Below are 20543 nucleotides of genomic sequence, written 5' to 3' on the forward strand. Positions count from 1 at the left end.
TGGCTTTAAATCCATTTTTTGATATTGGGAGGATTATTAAATGATTCTAGATTTGTGGATAGATGTAAAATCCACAAAAACAGCAAACTATGTGGGTGTACTATAAGCCCCCAAATATTTAGGAGAAAGTTATGAAGGACTTATGCCTGAAACATTGATTCACCTGCTCCTCGGATGCTGCCTGAGTTTTCCAGCAACACACTCTTTGACCCCAAATATTTAGGGAAGAGATGAAGGATCAATTGTGTGAAATAACTCTACAGAGGCTGGTATCCTGTCACCAAATCATCCTTTGCATGTAGAAAGTCCTTGACACTGGTCCAGCTCCCTCAGAGCTATGTTTGAGTGTCAGAATGTCTGTCAGCCAGGACTCCTTGATTGGACCAAATTAATAGCCTCAATCGGGGAATTCATTTCATGAGCTCCACCTGGCTTACCTCATTACAATTTCTACATCTCATCCCTCTTTGTGCCCAAGGACATGGGTTTTTTCTTGTAGGGCCTCTTGGGGCACTTCAGAACCAGATTAGTTTCCTCTGACTCGGATTTGATATGGGTGGTGTATGACACTTTGAAGTTCACTTCTTCTGTCCAGAGTATCTTGTGAGAAATTCAAACCCTTCCAGCTGCAAAGGTGTCAATGCAATGAGATCTGCCATGTCTATGTTAGATTCAGAAGTCTCTTCAATGCTTGATGGAGAGGAAGAATGCACTGGTTCACAGGCTTTGACTATTATGAGAAGTAGGGCATGTTTTGCTCTTGCACTGTTTACGAGTTATGGCTTTTATGTGATTTATGTCTCGTTCAGGACCATCCCTCCTACCTGAACTTTATAGATCACTGGCCCAGACTTTGAGTCAACCAAACCTCAGACAATGCAGGGCCATTTCTATCATTACTATACCAAACATTGTCCTTACAGTAAACTGTGTCTCTTGCTTGGCAGAGTCTGGTGCCTGCACTTGCATTCCTGATGCCTTCACATTCATGAAAAGACATGCATACTTGACATGTAATAGAGTCTGGGGTTTACTTGACCATTTCCATGAATGTGGGAAAACTACTGTGATTAACCTAAGGGTTGGAGTCCAGAGCGAATTTTGTTGAAAACTGGTTCTGTAATTACTGAAATAGCCTCACCAGTATCTACCTTTATTTGAACCGAGTGACTATTTAACCAGATGTTTATTTTGATTGGCTCGGATTTGGATGTTGCTAGGTAATTTAACTATTCAAAACCAGCTGTAAGTTGTCTTCCCAGGATGTGAACTCTCCTGGATACCAGTCTGAGTTCTGTTACTCAATTTATGTCTAGTAGGACACCTTTCGCTGTCTTAAGACGGCATTCATTTCAGCAGCAACTACAATAGCTTGCCAGCCTGGATCCTGAAGAAGGTTTTAACCATTTATCTGAGGCTTGGCTTTGTTTTGGAGTTTGTTGAGGGCTGATCTCGAGTCCCTCTGTTCAGGATATGTCCTCAGTGTGGCTATGTAATATCCTTCACTCAAGTGGTATTTCCCAAACTTGGTTGGACAGACAAGAGTGTCCACTTCCAGTGAAATACCCTGCAACTCAAATGCTCCACTTGCCACGCTTTCCAATGATTTAAAGCCAGTTGTAGAGCCTGTTTGAAGTTCAGTTGGGCTGGTAGGTGCTTTTGCATGGTTACATTAATCTCGTTTACCAACCATACTCTCTACTTCTCATTAAGGGTTAAATCAAAGTTACCATGCCTCTAACAGTTGTCTTAACCTTGTCAAAAGTCCTGATACTGATATCCCCTGGTTCTCGAATTACTGAGTAAAAACAATAGTGTCTCAGAATTAGAGGAGGCTTGGTGTAATAATAATCCTTTAACCTTCCAAACGTTGACAAGATAAGTTTGTTAGAATCCTTTCAGTGTGAAACAGGCCCTTCGGCTCAACAAGTCCACACCAACCCACCCAAACCCATTTCCCGAGATTTACCCCTGACTAATGCACTTAACCTACACACCCCTGATCATTATGGGCAATTTAGCATGACCAATTCACCTAACCTGCATATCTTTAGATTGTGGGCGGAAACCAGCGCAACTGGAGAAAACCCACACAGACACAGGGAGAATGTGCAAACTCCACACAGACAGTATCAATTGCAATTAACTTGAAACTTTACCTATTCATTGCAGCACTAGTGCAGTTGTACAACCAAATACCAAATCTCTCAAATAAACACATGGTCTTGAAAACATACCCATTTGGTTGTATGGTAACATTGACAGTAGATGAAGTATTGAGAACTACATCTATTGGTTTTCAAAATACTCCTAAAATATAAATTTTCTCCCAGAAAGTTTAAAAGTCTTAAGACAAGTACTTAAATCATATAATGGAAATAATTAGGGAATATTGAATCTCTTCCTTAGCTTTGGATAAAAAGGGCAATGAAGGTCTGAAGAATCCATTCAGTTCCATTAGAATATTATAAACAGGCCACACAGGAGCAAAAAAAAGGTGAACTATCATAATTTCTAATTGTGAAATGCAAATGGTAGACCATTAGGTTTTTAGAAGATCACAACTCAACTCTGAATTAGAATTTCAGACCATCTGAATGGAATAATTCTCATGGAATCAGCTACAGTAAAACAGTATTGTTTTAGTTCATGACCATGTCTAAAGGATTATGTCAAACTTTGATGTGGAAGTGTACATTTCATTTTCAGGTAGCATCCATTGTTATTTAACAGTTACTGAACCTCAAATTATGCCATGATTTTACTACACAACAGGCTAAGTTTAGAATGGGGACTGAATTCAGTGCTAATGACTTAATTCTGAGCAACATATACTAGACATTCAACCACTCTTACCTCACCAGCACAAATATTTTCATTTCACCAAAAGTAAACAAAGTCTCACAACAGGGCAGCACGGTGGCTCAGTGGTTAGCACTGCTATCTCAAAGGGCCAGGGACCCAGATTCAATTCCAGCTTCAGGTGATTGTCTGTGATGTTCTCCTTGTATCTACATCGTTTCCTATGGATGGTCTGGTTTTCTCCCATAGTCCAAAAGAAATATAGGTTAGAATGACTGGCTATGCTAAATTGCCCATAGTTTCCAGGGATGCATAGATTAGGTGAATTAGCCATGGGAAGTGCAGGATTTTGGGGGATGAGTCCAGATGGAATGCTTTTCAGAGGGTCAATGCAGACTTGATGGGCGGAATGGAACCGAATAGGAAAAAAGAAATGTGGATTAGATTTCCAGAATCTTGTTACCTCCTTCAACCTGGAAGAGATTGCAGCCTTGACATTTCCTTCTTGCCAGGTTTGGTGACTGTTCAGTTTAACACCTCATCACCAATATGTGGCTTTAAATCCATTTTTTTGATATTGCCCGCCTTCTATGTGATCAAAATCCATATCCTGTACTCTTGGCAAATTACCAACATTTTAGCAGTACCTATGATTGACAAGAGGAGAAAGAATCTGAAGAGAGCAAATGTTGTTTAACTGCCCTGTACAAATCAAAACATCATGAGCATATTAATTAGTAAATTATTGGTTATAGAAGTGAGGTACTGAGTAGGCTTGAGATAACAATGTTTTATAACAAAAACATCACATCTCAGCTCAGACAATGCATTAAAGGTGTGAGGTCAGAGTCTGTATCCCAATCAAAACTTTAAGTTATCTCGAGAAGGTGACTTGAAAGAATTTCTGGGATTTACATATTAATGAACTGAAACATGCAACCCATTCTAAAAGATGAAGGACTTAACAATCCAGATTTGTTCAATACATCTTTCTGTTTCATGACACTGTAATCTTTTGCTATAAATTCTGTCTAATGGTGTTGTGTGACTTTGAACTTTGTCCACCCTAGTCCAACACCGGTTCCTCCACAACATCTTTAAACAAAATTTGTATGTTCAACTAGAACAGAATATTGTGCACAGGATCAAAAAATGAAGTTGCACCATAATTCAAAGAGCTCCAGATTTTAATACTGAACTCTTTGAAAGGGCTAGAGGCAAGTTTGCTCACAATCAACATGCAACATAACTTAAATGCTACAATAGTCTGGTGAGAAATTAGCTATTTTACATTTGAAGTTTTACCCATGATTTAAGAGGCAGATGAATTGTATACAATCTTGTGAATACAGAAAACAACAATTCTTGATTGATTGTTTTACATTTCTCTGTTTCTTCATCCTCTAATCCTATACCTGGAATAGTGTAGGTTTTTCCAGCATTGGTAACTCCGTAGGTAAACACCAAACTATTCTGCCCTTGGAGATATTGCTTAACCACATCTTTTACTGTGCCATCAAAGAATTATTTTTGGCTGGTTTCCTGCCCAAAGATCTAACAGATTTTTTAAAAAGTGAAGGAATATCGCATAGTTCTGGATTATAGAGTAATGAAAAAAAGCACCAAAGAGTAACCAGAAATAAGAACAGAGTTGGTGACTTAGTTCCATAAGATTATTTGGCCAATGAGATTATGGCTGCTTTGCAAACACCTTTGCTCCATATGATTTATCATGGAGTACAAAATTTCTCAGATTTAAAATTGACTCATTCTACTACTTGTTGGAATAGAGTTCAAAACCTCTGACCCAGTGGTACCCATATATTCTTGAATGTCACCCAAACTTTCAGACTATACCTGCAGGTCTGGACTCTTCATTTAGAAGTAAGGATTGGGTAGAGAAACTATGCTCACCATAACATTGTTAAAGTGCTTATATAATTTATGAACTATGAGAAACTGAAAATTTAGAATAGTGTGGATATCTCTGGATTGAATATGACTTAAAAATCTAAATAAACAAAAATGAAAAGGTCAAAGAGAAGTTTGGGTGGCACAGTGGTTAGCACTGCTGCCTTGCAGCACTAGGGACCTGGGTTCAATTCCAGCCTCAGGCAACTGTCTGTGTGGAGCTTGCATGTTCTCCATGTGTTGTCTACGTGGGTTTACTCTGGATGCTCAGTTTTCCTCCCACATTACAAAAGACGTACAGGTTAGGTGAATTGGCTATGCTAAATTGTCCATAGTTTTAGGCACATTAGTCAGGGGTAAATGTAGGGAAATGGGGCTGGGTGGATCACTCATCGGAGGGTTGGTGGGGACTTGTTGGGCCGAAAGGCCTGTTTCCATGCTGTAGGGATTCTAATCTAAACTGTGAAAAATTTTCACTTTATTAGGAGATTAAGTAACTTTGGAAAAAATGTAATGACACTATAGCTTTTAAAGAGGTATATTTTGTCTGTTTTTTTTGGGAAGAGAGAGGCAAAGAACGGAAATAGGGAAATCTCTGGCAATTACAGGCCAGTAAGTTTCACGTCTGTCGTCTGCAAGGTGTTAGAAAGGATTCTGAGGGATAGAATTTATGACCATCTGGAAGAGCATGGCTTGATTAAATGCAGTCAACACAGCTTTGTGAGAGGCAGGTCATGCCTCACAAACCTTAGAGTTCTTTGAGGATGTGACTAGAAACGTTGATGAGGGTCGAGCTGTGGATATAGACTTCAGCAAGGCATTTGATAAGGTTCCCCATGGTAGGCTCATTCAGAAGGTCAGGAGGAATGGGATACGGGGAACATAGCTGTATGGATACATAATTAGCTGGCCAACAGAAGAAAGTTAGTGGTAGTAGAAGGAAAATATTCTGCCTGGAAGTCTGTGGTGAGTGGTGTTCCACAGGGCTCTGTCCTTGGGCCTCTATTGTTTGTAATTTTTATTAGTGACTTGGATGAGGGGATTGGAGGGTGGGTCAGGAAGTTTGCAGATGACACAAAGGTTGGAGGTGTCGTTGACAGTATAGAGGGCTGTTGTAGGCTGCAGCGGGACATTGACAGGATGCAGAAATGGGCTGAGAGGTGGCAGATGTAGTTTAACCTGGATAAATGCGAGGTGATGCATTTTGGAAGGTCAAATTTGAAAGCTGAGTACAGGATTAAGGATAGGATTCTTGGCAGTGGAGGAACAGAGGGATCTTGGGGTGCAGGTACATAGATCCCTTAAAATGGCCACCCAAGTGGACAGGGTTGTTAAGAAAGCATATGCTGTTTTGGCTTTCATTAACAGGGGGATTGAGTTTAAGAGTCATGAGATCTTGTTGCAGCTCTATAAAACTTTGGTTACCCCACACTTGGATTACTGCGTCCAGTTCTAGTTGCCCTATTATAGGAAAGATGTGGATGCTTTGGAGAGGGTTCAGAGGATGCTGCCTGGACTGGAGGGCTTAGCTTATGAGGAGAGGTTGACTGAGCTTGGACTTTTTTCATTGGAGAAAAGGAGGAGAAGAGGGGACCTAATTGAGGTATACAAGATAATGAGAGGCATAGATAGAATCGATAGCCAGAGACTATTTCCCAAGGCAGAAATGACTAACACGAGGGGTCATAGTTTTAAGCTGGTTGGAGGAAAGTATAGAGGGGATGTCAGAGACTGGTTCTTTACACAGAGAGTTGTGAGAGCATGGAATGCGTTGCCAGCAGCAGTTGTGGAGGCAGGGTCATTGGGGACATTTAAGAGACTCCTGGACATGCATATGGTCACAGAAATTTGAGGGTGCATACATGAGGATCAGTGGTCGGCACAACATCGTGGGCTGAAGGGCCTGTTCTGTGCTGTACTGTTCTATGTTCTATGTTCTATTAAGTCAGAGGTGAAAACCGCGTATTGAAAGCCTGTAAAATAAATAGCATGTGTGGCCTTAGAGTTTTATTCTGAAAAAAAAAAGTTGGAACAATAAAAGCAGCCTGAATGGTTAGAACAGGCTCTCCTACAGAGCCAGAGCCAGGACCTTTGGTTTTAGTTTTTCAGTAGTATCGGTTGCTGGGTCTTGAAAGCTGCAGTCCATTTCTCTTGCTCCCTGCAGAGCATGCACACGAGAGGGAGAGAGCTCAATAGGAGCCAGTATCCTCAAAGTAAGTCCAACGTTGAAATACAAGTTCTCAGCATAGTCTTCCAGATGTGAAATAGGATATGAATAAGATTTTGCAACCGCATTGATTAGAATCCCTACGGTGTGGAAACAGGCCCTTCGGCCCAATCAGTCCACACCAAACCTCCGAAGAGTAACCCACCCAGACCCATTTCCCTCTGACTAATGCAACTAACACTACAGGCAATTTAGCATGACCAATTCACCTGACCTGCACATCTTTGGACTATGGGAGGAAACCAGAGCACCCGGAGGAAACCCACGCAGGCACGAGGAGAATGTGCAAATTCCACACAGATAGTCACCCGAGGCTGGAGTCAAACCTGGACCTTGGTGGTGTTGGGTAGCTGTGCTAACCACTGAGCCACCATGCCACCCACTGACTTTGCACTTGTCAAAATCATTGGGTACCATCTAATTTTGGCATCATTACTATGGGTACTGGACACTGTAACTCACTTCAGTTATATTGAATGCATGCTTAAAGAAAATGACTTTGCGAATGTGTGACAACTTGAGGGTTCAGTCTATAAGGATGTTGCTTACTTAGAACAACATTTCCTATATCTACATCATGTATAATCAGAATAGTACTTCTCAGCTATTACCCACATATCTCCCCATGTGATTGTCACAACTCTTTCAGGTCATTTCAATATGCCTCTGGAAGATAACTCAGTAATTTATCCTAATTAAAGAACTTCCTCATTGCACAAGTTAATTAGAGGAATGTCCAATTCAGAATCATCTGAACTTGGTTTTCCAGTCTGTGTTGTAACCAGTAACACATTCTCCTTTTGCTTTCCTTCCCAATCAAAATACCTTTTCAGCATATTCACATGACATATTTCTACTTGGAGTTCGCATTAAATAGTACGCCTCATTCAATTTCATTTTAAACCTTGTTTTTAAGAGGTTCAACAATCACTGGAAATAACATTTTATCTCCACTAGAAAAATTGTGAATTTTTGATTTCTGGTCTGCTTCCTGTTTCATCACCTCCTGTGCTACCTTCAAATGCTGTTTAGCCAACTCACCTGCTCTATTTAATCTTTTTCTGAAATTTGACACAGTCCAAATGTGATCTCTGAACTCTCTCCTTAATTAATTTCAGGAGTCCTCTCACCTCATGTCCAAAAACTAATTCAAATGAACTGAATTTGGTAGATTCATGAGACACTTTCCTGATTACAAAAAGTACAAATGAAACTCCCTTATCCCAAACCTTTGAATAATCTTAGCTAAGCCTTCAAGATGGTCTTCACAGTTTGATGCCACCATTCTAGTACACTCTCCCACTCTGGATGGTTGCAATGGTTTTAAATGGTTTTATTCATAAGCTACCCATAACTTGCTCAAATAATTTGAATGTAAAATTTCCTAATTGTATCAATGCAGGTAGTCTGTATGCAGCAAAAGAATTTGAGAACCTTACATAAGAACTAAGAGCAGGTGTAGGCAGGTGTATTTCCTGTCTCATCTTAAACCTATGCCGTCAAGTTTTGGACTCCCTATCCTGGGGAAGAGACCTTGGCAATTCGCCCTATCCATGCCCCTTATGACTTTATAAACCTCTACAAGATTAGTCCTCCACCTCCTCTCCAGGGGAAAAATCCCCAACCTATTCAACCTCTCTTTAGAGCTCAAAGCATCCATCCCTGGCAACATCCTTGTAAATCTTTTTGAATATTTTCAAGTTTAATAGCTTCTTTTCCACAGCAGGGAGACCAGAATTAAACCCAGTATTCCAAAAGTGGCCTAAACCAATGTCCTGGACAGCTGTAACAGGAACTCCCAACTTCCATACTCAATGCACTCACCCCACAATGGCAAGCTTCCTAAATGCTGCTTTCACAACCCTGTCTACCTGCGATTCCACCTTCAAGGAACTATGATTTGAGCTGAGTATTTCTACTTTGAATTTCTTCTATGTTTTCTGTCTATCTCTGGGAGGCTGATTGCATAACTGTGGGGAAGAAAAAATAATTTTTGCTGTCCAAACTAAATGCAGAAAGGTTGAAGTGAGGTAGGGTGAGAGGAGGCTTATTTCAAGCACAAAAGCTAGTATAGTTCAGTTGGACTGAATAGCCTTGGTTGCACTGAAGACAATTGATAACTACTGCTCTGTATTTCCCAATTCTAGAGCAATCATTTACCTTCATATAGTCAGGCTTTTCTGAGCAAAATCGATGCAAGTGCACTTACATGTGAAACTGACTCTTTTGGTACTTATCCTAATAAAGAGCACCTCTTTATTTTTGGGTCACAAAGAGTTAAGGTTTCTTGTGGTTGACAATAACATCTGAGTAAAACTGAATGTTAGACACAGGGATAGAATGATGTGAAGGCAGCCAGCAACATCAAACCATTTTGACCACAGGAGATGAAAAACTAAAGGAAAAAGCTAAATCATACACAAGGATGAGAGCAACATTCTAGAATACAATCTTAAAAATGATGTCTTCATGAGGAAATCGCGATCAGCACATTCAAGCAGAGGAGAAATACGCTGAAGTTCATCAAGTCGTCTTACTAGTTTATATATACTTTAGGAAGGAGGTTTTGCAGGCAGCATATGAATTACCAGTAGGAGGTCTCTCTGGAGTAAGGAAATCTCAAGCCAAAATACAAAAACATTTCGACTGGTCTAGACTGCATAAGGATGGGGTAAAAACCCAACTGCGAATCCTCTTGCAAGGATGCCTGCCTTGAAGAAGTTTTCCTCCTCTCTCTACAAGAATTTCAGGGAGTCCCTCTCCCACTGCAATGCTACTCTCTCCCCACCCCCACCCTCCTCTAGCTTACCTCTCCATGCTTCAGGCTCACTGCCTTTATTCCTGATGAAGGGCTTTTGCTGGAAACGTCGATTTCGCTGCTCGTTGGATGCTGCCTGAACTGCTGTGCTCTTCCAGCACCACTAATCCAGTATTTGCTTTCCAGCATCTGCAGTCATTGTTTTTACCTCATTGATTTTAACCCGACTGCGAATCCTCTTGCAAGGATGCCTGCCTTGAAGAAGTTTTCCTCCTCTCTCTACAAGAATCTCAGGGAGTCCCTCTCCCACTGCAATGCTACTCTCTCCCCACCCCTCCCCTCCTCTAGCTTATCTCTCCATGCTTCAGGCTCACTGCCTTTATTCCTGATGAAGGGCTTTTGCCCAAAACGTCGATTTCGCTGCTTGTTGGATGCTGCCTGAACTGCTGTGCTCTTCCAGCACCACTAATCCTGCATAAGGACGGGGTTGACTTTTGCCAGACTTGTCAGGTAATTGGAAAACCTCAGGCAGTGATAAAGCAAGCACCCTTAATACCCATGCTCACATTTTTGAGGAACCTTTTACAAGAATCATAACTGATTACATAGGATGCCTACCTAAACAAAGTGGGTATCAGTATTTGTTGACCTTAATGGATGTGTCTGCTAGATTGCCAGATGCCATTCCATTGTGCAGTATCAAGACGAGAAGGATACACTGGCAGATGTAACTAGGACAAGAGGGCATAGTCTCAAGATTAGAGGGAACAGATTTAGGTCTGAATTTATAAGGAACTTCTTCAACCAGAGGGTTTTGAATATATAGAATTCCCTGCCGAGTGAAGTAATTGAGGCTTCCTCAGTAAATATGTTTAAAGCTAAGATAATATTACTTATTGATATCACTGTGTAGTTTTATCAGTAACCCCTCGCCATGGGTTCAGAGGTAGAGGATATCATCAATGTACCTGGTGTGTAGTGTTGGTTGGAGGTCCTGCGTAGAGAAGTCTTGTTTGAACCTGTGCATGAAAATGTTGGCATATTGGGGTGCAAATTTGGTCCCCGTGGCTGTTCCATGTGTCTGAATGAGGAACTGGTTGTCAAAGGTGAAGATGTGATCGAGGATAAAGCGAATGAGTTCACTCTAACAGATGACAGACTTAACAAACAATCAAGGTATTTTTCAATGTATAATTTCATGTATATCACACTGTAAATTTTTGCTATAAATTCTGTGTCTTACAACTGTGCACTCCATAACCATCTGATGAAGGAGCAGCACTCCGAAAGCTAGTGTTTCCAATTAAATTAAACCTGTTGGACTATAACCTGGTGTCCTGATAGTGATGCAGATACATAGCTCTGGGCCAACAATACCCACAGGGTCATTGGCCATTTCATTAGCTACTTAAATGAAATGAAGGCTTTTATGTCCTTGGTCAAATAGAAGCAATTCTTGGTGAGGATCTATTTAGATATGTCCAAGCCTTTGGCTATGATGGAATTGCTGTCCATCACTGTCCTCATCAGTATTCCTACTTTTCACCTCTACCTCCATGATTTTTAACTTGACTTTTGAGTTTTCAGTTCTAATCTCTGAAGTTCAAAAACCCTTTATCCTCTTTCTTCTGCCAGTGCCATCCTTGCTTTTTCTTTTTCCTCTGCTAGGGCTATTCTCTTTCTGCTTTTCCTCTGCTTTCAATCGTAATTCAAACATTTCATTTCCTTCTAGTGTTCAAGCTCTTTCATTTTTAAATTGATTTTTAGCCATTTCCAAATATTCCAATGGCATTCCTGGCAGTTGCAAATGCTGCATGATTGCTACAATAACCTTTTCTTTCCTCACAGACACAGCAATCACAATTCCAGCTTGTTTGCCAACTCAAAAGCTTTGTCTTACTCACTTTCTGTAAAACTACTAAAGTGACTTCTTCACCCTTAGGAAACTCTGACTGAGACAGCCACAAGCACACCCTATTCAAACCAATTGAATACTACACCCAAAAAACATCAACACTCACTGCCTTCAAAGTCCAATAATCCTAAACTCAACCTGGAATTAGAGACTTCAATCAAGGATGAGACCTTGATTAAAACTCCTCAAAAATATATTAAGAGGAAATCCTAAACCCAAGCCTTTTCTTATTTTAAAAGGCAAGTGCCAGATATTGCATTGCAGATGCAACTTGGTTGGTCAAATTTCCAGATCAGAATAACTTAACTCTATTGAAAAGCTTAAAATAATAGATTACTTAACTAAACAACAACTTTTCAAATAAGGTAACATCCCATAAACACCCCGTTGGCAAAGACAAATTCAGAAAATGGATTGTGTCTCAGTCAATTCTCCAGTCCAGGCAGGAAAAAACAAAATTGAGAGAAAATTCAGTGTAGATTACTTACAGTGTGGAATCAGGCCCTTCGGCCCAACAAGTCACACTGACCCTCTGAAGAGCAACCCACCCAGACCCATTCCCCTACACCGAGCACTACAGGCAACTTAGCATGGCCAATTCACCTAACCTGCATATTTTTGGACTGTGGGAGGAAACCCATGCAGACACGGGGAGAATGTGCAAATTCCACACAGACTGAGGTGGGAACTGAACCCTGGTCTCCAGCACTGTGTGAGGCAGCAGTGCTATCTACTGTGCCACCGTGCCACCCATACTAAGGAGAGATGTATTGTAGCTTGTAAACACAGGACAAAACTGCAGCAATTGCTACAAAAACGAAAACCTCTGGGTCTGTCGGAGCTTGATCCCATCCATTCAGGCTGTTTCTATAGTTCTAATTTTTACAAAAGATGATAAACCCCAAGGCTAACTGGACTGCTCAGCATTTCTCGCTCAACCTTTCTTCATAAAAAAAATTACAAAATATACCTTTTAAAGCTATAGTAACATCACACCTTCAAGCCTCTTGGTCAGTAAGCAAAATTAAAAAATCAACCTTAAAAGCAAATCAACTTAAAAGCTCTCTGTGAAGTATCTTGAAATTTTATGAAGTTTCAGATACCAAGACTGCTAAGTAGTCCCATGGGAACCACAAATCTATTCTAAAAATCTTGCATCATTCTATAACTATCAGAAATTTGATCCGATCAACAGGGAATTGAAGGAACTGAGCAAAGTCAAGCCATTCCTTATGAATTAATATTCTTTACTCAAAGGGATGTCTTTCCTGTTTTTTTTCCAATCCCACTATGTCTCTCCAGTGCTGTGTTAGCTTGTCTATGGACAAATGCGTCTTTTGAGGATTAACAGGATATAGTTTAATTCTGAACAGGAGCTTAGTGATTAACCATTGAGGCTATTAAAAGAAGTCTGATGGACAGTTCTTTTACAGCATGTATCAGCTTAAAAAATACAAATTTTAGTGATACAGTGAAACACATACATTTTTGGCATAGCTCACCATGTAGTGGGGTTTAATTTAAATATCTACCCCTGCCACAGTTATAACATATATCAAATCACTCAACCATCTCTTGAATTCTGGAATAACACAAATAATGAAGAGTGAGCAGACTTTTTCTCTTCACTCAGGTTATCAGATCGAAAAGGTCTTAAAAAATATGGAAAGGTACTTGATAGACAAAATGCGGGAATCATAAATATAAGATAGTCCTTCCTAAAATCTACCACAGGTATTAGGAACATATCTATTCAAGAGGCAAGATGATACTAAGCTGGGTGGCAGGGTGAAATGTAAGGAGAATGTTAGGAGATTACAGGGTGACCTGGACAGGTTAGGTGAGTGGTCAGATGTATGGCAGATGCAGTTTAATGAGGATAAATGTATGCTTATCCACTTTGGTGGCAAGAACAGGAAGGCAGATTACTACCTAAATGGAATCAATTTGGGTAAAGGGGCAGTACAAACAGACCTGGGTGTTCTTGTACACCAGTCAATGAAGGTAAGCATGCAGGTACAGCAGGTAATGAAGAAGGCTAATATCATGCTGGCCTTCATACAAGAGGGATTGAGTATAGAAGAGGTTCTTCTGCAGCTGTAGAGGGACCTGGTGAGACCACACCTGGAGTACTGTGTGCAGTTCTGGTCTGAGGAAAGATATTCTGGCTATTGAGGGAGTGCAGCGTAGGTTCATGAGGTCAATTCCTGGAATAGCGGGACAACCTTACACTGAAAGACTGGAGCGACTGGGCTTGTATACCCTTGAGCTGAGAAGACTGAGAGGGGATCTGATTGAGACACATAAGATTATTAAAGGATTGGACACTCTGGAGGCAGGAAACATGTTTCCGCTGCTGGGTGAGTGCCAAACCAGAGGACACAGCTTAAAAATACGGGGTAGACCATTTAGGACAGAGATGAGGAGAAACTTCTTCACCCAGAGAGTGGTGGCTGTGTGGAATGCTCTGCCCCAGAGGACTGTGGAGGCCCAGTCTTTGGAGTCATTTAAGAAAGAGTTGGATAGAGCTCTCAAGGATAGTGGAATCAATGGTTATGGAGATAAGGCAGGAACAGGATACTGATTAAGGATGATCAGCCATGATCATATCGAATGGTGGTGCAGGCTCGAAGGGCAGAATGACCTACTCCTGCATCTATTGTCTATTGTCAAGAGCAATGAAATTTGTTGACACTTCATATTATCGCATGAACACACTTTGGATCCTCTGCATGAAAGCAGCTCCTTCTTAATTAATCACTAAATCATAACAAAGGTTCTATGATTTCTTTCATAGGTACAGCAGACAGACAGGCCCCAAATCTCTCTCAGCAGGAACAGGGATTGAGTACTATTGGCACTAATGCAATCCACATTTCAACCGTTTATTCAAATGAGTTACAGACTCATAGAGAAGTATAGCATGGAAACAGACCCTTCAGTCCAACCCATCCATGCCAACCCAATCTAGTCCCATCTGCCAGCACCCAGCCCATATCCCTCCAAACCCTTCCTATTCATATACCCATTCAAATGCCTTTTAAATGTTGCATTTGTACCAGCCTCCACCACATCGTCTGGCAGTTCATTCCATATATACAACTCTCTGCGTGAAAAAGTTGCCCCGTAGGTCTCTTTTATATCTTTCCCCTCTCACCCTAAACCTGTGCCCTCTAATTTTGGACTCCCGACCCCAGGGAAAAGACTTTGTCTATTTATCCTATCCATGTCCCTCATAATTTTGTAAACCTCTATAAGGTCACCCCTCAGCCTCCGACGCTCCAGGGAAAACAGCCCCAGCCTGTTCAGTCTCTCCCTATAGCTCAAATCCTCCAACCCTGGCAACATCCTTGTAAATCTTTTCTGAACCCTTTCAAGTTTCACAACATCTTTCCAATAGGAAGGAGACCAGAACTGCACACAATATTTCAACAGTGGTCTAACCAAAGTCCTGTACATGACCTCCCAACTCCTGTACTCAATACTCTGACCAATAAAGAAAAGCATATCAAACGCCTTCTTCACTATCCTATCTACCTGCAACTCCACTTTCCAGGAGCTATGAACCTGCGTTCCAAGGTGTCTTTGTTCAGCAACACTCCCGAGGAACTTACCATTAAGTGTATAAGTCCTGCTAAGATTTGCTTTTGAAAAATGCAGCACCTCGCATTTATCTGAATTAAACTCCATCTGCCACTTCTCAGCCTATTGGCCCATCTGATTAAGATTTCATTGTAATCTGAGGTAACCTTCTTCACTGCTCACTACACCTCCAATTTTTATCTGGCTCCTCACAGTTGCATTTCAGTAAAGGTCAGTAAATCCAGAGAAAGACGTTGGAAATGCTTCAGAGGTCAGGCAGCAGCTGTGGATAGAACAAGTATTCCAGGTCTGTGAACTCTTCAGTATTTAGATTGTATAAAACATTCAAGTACAGTGGGAAGAATAGAAGGTTAGGTGGATGGGAACAGATGAGGCACTTCAGTACAGACTAATTAGATAAAACAGCCTAATTCTCCATTAAAGTGAATTCAATGTAAAAGGAACCAGTTTACAAACAAAGCAAATTCAGCACTAAAATACTTCACTGACCTCACCCAAATTTATAAAATACAAAACGAAAGTAATGAAAATACAGATAAATCTATATTATAGCTACAGACCATCAATTGAAGAACAACAAAAAGTCCAGGATGTACAGAGAAAAACAAAAAAGTGTGTGAATGTTTGTCCTCAGATGAAAATCTAATCCTGGACATTTAAGGAATCTTGTTTTGCAAAATATATTTAAGACTGTTGTAGAATACAAAACCTTACAGAAAGAGAGTCTGGCATGTTATAAATGAGGATATAATAGGTCAAACGTGGTAAGGAACAATTTTCAGCATGTACTATTACCAAAATCCAGTAAAACAAATTACTGACCTGAGAAAATGTAAATCTATATATAGCTTGTCCAATGCCCTTTTCATTGTTCTTCACAGTTGTTGAACATTTGAATGCTTCCAACACTAGAGTTTCTGAATCCTATATAATTACACAACCCTCAACCACATAAGATTGCCAAAATCAATAAAGGTTATGCCAAATCCAAGCAGAATTAATGCTCAAAGATGTGCAGATTCAGTGGATTGGCCAGGTTAAATTTTCCCATAGTGTCCAGGGTTGTGCTGGCTTAGGTGGATTCGTTAGAGTAAATGCTGGAAAATGGGAGATAGGCTTGGATCACTCATGGGATGGTGAAGAATGCTCTTTGAAGAGTCGATGCAGACTCGATGGGACAAATGGGCTGTATCTTCAATCTAGGGCTTCTATGATCCTTTGAATTGATATGCCAAATAATCACTGTGTAGGAAACATGAACACAACTAGTGTGCATTCAGTTGGTTGTGAAATGGAACAATGAAATTGTAGAAAATTACCAGGAGATGCAGAAAATCCTTCACGAAATTAAACGTTAATCTTGCAAAATCAAAGCTAAGGAAGCCAGCAAAATAACCTTTCATGGCTCCCCACAATTTCTTCGTTCTTCTCTAATTTATCGATCCCACACTTATCGGATAACATGCTGGCTTGCTTTGTCTTTCTAAACTAATTATCGTCTGCCACACTGGTTCCTTCCCTCACATTTAATCTACCACATTACAATATTATCTTCAGCTCATTAGCTCATCTCCCAGTGATTTAACTAACCTATCGCAATGCACTACCATGATCTGTTACTGGAGCCCTGTAACATTATTCTAGGCATACATTGCAATACTAAGTTAACTACATTACCGCCATAATAACTTCCAAAGGACCCGGGTTCGATTCCAACCTCGGGCGACTGTCTGTTTGGAGTTTGCACATTCTCCCCGTGTCTGCGTGGGTTTTGTCCGCGTGCTCTGGTTTCCTCCCATGATCCAAAGACATTCAGGTTAGGTGAATTGGGCATGATAAACCGTCCAGTGTTCAGGGACGTATGGGTTAGGTGTATTAGTCAGGGAAAATGTAGGGTAATGGGTCTGGGTGGGTGGTGGGGCGGTGAGGACTTGTTGGGCCGAAGGGCCTGTTTCCACACTGTAGGAATTCTAATTCTAACAGTCAGTTGTAACAAACAACTGTTAGATTGTTCAGTACCACAATATCCACACTCAGCATTTTTAATGTTACAGAAGCATTAACATGAGCACCACCACACCAGGTTAAAAATTTGCTGCTGGAAACAAAATCTACATCACAAACTGCCCAAGCCAGTTCCAAAATTGGAGACACCATAGCGAGTTTTGAGAAGATTTGTAGCTCAGGTTGAGGTTTTGGATGTAGGTTTGCTTGCTGAGCTGGAAGCTTCATTTCCAGATGTTTCATTACCCTTTTAGGTAACATCTTCAGTGGGCCTCAGGCAAAGCAATGCTGAAAATTCCTGCTTTCTATTTATATGTTTGGGTTTCTTTGGGATGGTGATGTCATTTCCTGTGATGAAGTCACTTCCTGTTCCTTTTCTCAGGGGGTGGTTGATGGGGTCTAACTCGATGTGTTTGTTGATAGAGTTCCGGCTGGAATGCCATGCTTCTAGGAATTCTCATGCGCGTCTTTGTTTGGCTTGTCCTAGGATGGGTGCGTTGTCCCAGTCGAAGTGGTGTCCTTTCTCATCCATATGTGAGAATACTAGTGAGAGAGGGTCATGTCTTTTTGTGGCTAATTGGTGTTCATGCATCCTGGTGGCTAATTTTCTGCCTGTTTGTCCAATGTAGTGTTTGTTACAGTTCTGACACGGTATTTTGTAAATGACATTAGTTTTGCTTGATTTGGAGATGCCGGTGTTGGACTGGGGTGTACAAAGTTAAAAATCTCACAACACTAGGTTATAGTCCAACAGGTTTAATTGGAAGCACACTAGCTTTCGGAGCATCGCTCCTTCATCAGATGGTAGATGAAGGAGCCACCACCTGATGAAGAAGCGACGCTCCGAAAGTTAGTGTGCTTCCAATTAAACCTGTTGGACTATAACCTGGTGTTGTGAGATTTTTAACTTAGTTTTGCTTGTTATCTGTATAGGATCTTTCAAGTTCATTAGCTGCTGTTTTAGTGTGTTGGTGGGTTTGTGGGCTACCATGATGCCAAGGGGTCTGAGTGGTTTGAGACACCATCTCGATAGCAATGCACTAAATGCTTGAAAGTCAAAGAATGCCACTTTTCTGGTATCTTCAAGGCACAAAGCATAGTCCCACTATATTTTACACCTGTTTCACCTCAAGAAAGTAGAGAAGCTAAATGTGCCCTCAAAATACCCACAAACTTAGAAGCCATCTTCTCTTAAATTCTGAGTCCGTCTGTCCATCACTAACTATTCAACTGCAGAAGTCATTATAGCTGCTGCATCCAAAAAAGGGTCTGTCTCTGTGCTGTCTATTTCAGCAGAAATCAAGAAATGGGCCCCAATGAATGGTATGGCTGAAAGATTGGTGCGAGCTGTTATCAGCACAAATGTGAAAACTAATGCCATGATTTGGGGATGATATCATCAGGACCCAATACATAAATGAGAAATAGATAGGAGCAAAGGGGGAGAGTTAGGGTTAAGGGGATGTGAAATGTTGCACAACAGAAGCTATTACATGACCAACGTGTTTTAAGAAAGTAAAAAGGGTGGGACCATCAAATCCTTTAATCCTGGATATCAAGGGATATGCAGCATTGGATAAAGAGTAAAAGGTAGCCTAATAATAGATGTTGTGCGCTGAAACCAGCGGAAGCCCTAGAGGAGTATAGAATGTGCAAAATGGAACTTAAAAGAGATTAGGAGAAAACATACCAGTAAGCAAATAAGGTAAAATCCGAAGTTGGTTCACAGGTATATTAAGGGTCAAAGGATAACAAGGGAAAGATTAGGGGTCATTAAGAACCACAGTGGTAACTTATGTATGGAGACAGAGGATGTAGGTAGGTCTCTAAATGAACAGGTCTTTGTTCCTGGGTAAACTATTGGAAATAAATCTAAAGGACTGAATGAATCCATTTGGAGGCATTGGGATTAATCAAGAATAGTAAGCATGGTTTTGTTAATAGGAAATCATGTAGAATCAACTTACACAGTCATCAGCACAGAAACATTTATCAGTCCAACTCATGCATGCTGACAAGATATCCTAAACTGAACTAGTCCCATTTGCCTGTGTTTGGCCATATCCCTCGAAAGCTGTCCTATTCACGTACCTGTCCATATGTCTTTTAAAATGTAGTAATTGTACTCATCTCTACCACTTCTTCTGGCAGCTCGTTCCATATACACACCACCCCACTGTGAAAGCTGCCAGCCAGGTCCCTTTTAAATCTTTTCCCTCTGACCTTAAACCTATGTGCTCCAGTTTTGGACTCCCCTACCTTGGGGAAAAGACCCTGACTATTCACCTTATCTATGTCCCTCATGATTGCAAAAGATCCCAGACTATCTATGCAAGTCAAATACTAGAATCCTAGCAACATTCCTGCCATTTTTTCTGCACCCTTTCTAGTGTTGCCATATCCTACCCGTAGCAAGGTAACGAGAATTGTACACAGAGCAGAGGGTAGGATGGGGTGGTATTCAACATGCTGTATAACTGCGACATGACGTTCCAACTCTTACATTCAATAGTCTGAGCAGTGAAAGCAAGTGTGCCAAATGCCTTTTCACCACCATATCTATCTGCAACACTACTTTAAAGGAACTTTAAAGGTGGTCAGCAACACCAGGGACCTGGGTTTGATTCCGGCTTTGGGTGATAGTGTGTGGAGTTTGCTTATTCTCCCAATGTCTGAATGGGTTTCTTCTAGGTGCTCGGGTGTTCTCCCACAGTCCAAAGATATATAGGTTAGGTGAATTTGTCAGGGCCAAATTTAGGATAGGGGGAAATAGGTCTGGGTGGGTTACTCTTTGGACGGTTGGTGTGGACTTGTTGGGCCAAATGGCCTTTTTCCACACTAAGGATTCTATGCATGAATCTGCATCCCTTGGTCCCTCTGTCAACAACTCTCCCAGGGTCATATCATTAACTGGTTTGCCACCAGGTCCACCTGGTTTGCCTTACCAAAATGCAAAACCTCAACTATTTGAATTAAACTTCATCTACCGTTTCTTGATCTATCTGATGAAGTTTGCATTGTACTCTTAGATAGCCTTCTTCATAGTCCAGGGATACCACCAATTTTGGTGTAATCCATAAACTTACAAATGATACCCCCTATATTTTCATCCAAATGTAAATCTTGATTTAATTTTTTGAAGAGGTGATTAAGTATGTTGATGAAAGTAATGCTTTTGATGTAGTCTAGTTGAACATCAGCAAGGCTTTTGAAAAGTTCCTGCATGGGAGATTGACAGAAAGGGTTAGAGCTCTTGCTGTTTGTTATTTATATAAAATTCTTTTGACTTGAATGCTAAAGGATTGATCAGTAACTTCACAGAC

This window comes from Chiloscyllium punctatum, chromosome 5 (genome assembly GCF_047496795.1).
Source record: "Chiloscyllium punctatum isolate Juve2018m chromosome 5, sChiPun1.3, whole genome shotgun sequence".
Taxonomy (NCBI): Eukaryota; Metazoa; Chordata; class Chondrichthyes; order Orectolobiformes; family Hemiscylliidae; genus Chiloscyllium; species Chiloscyllium punctatum.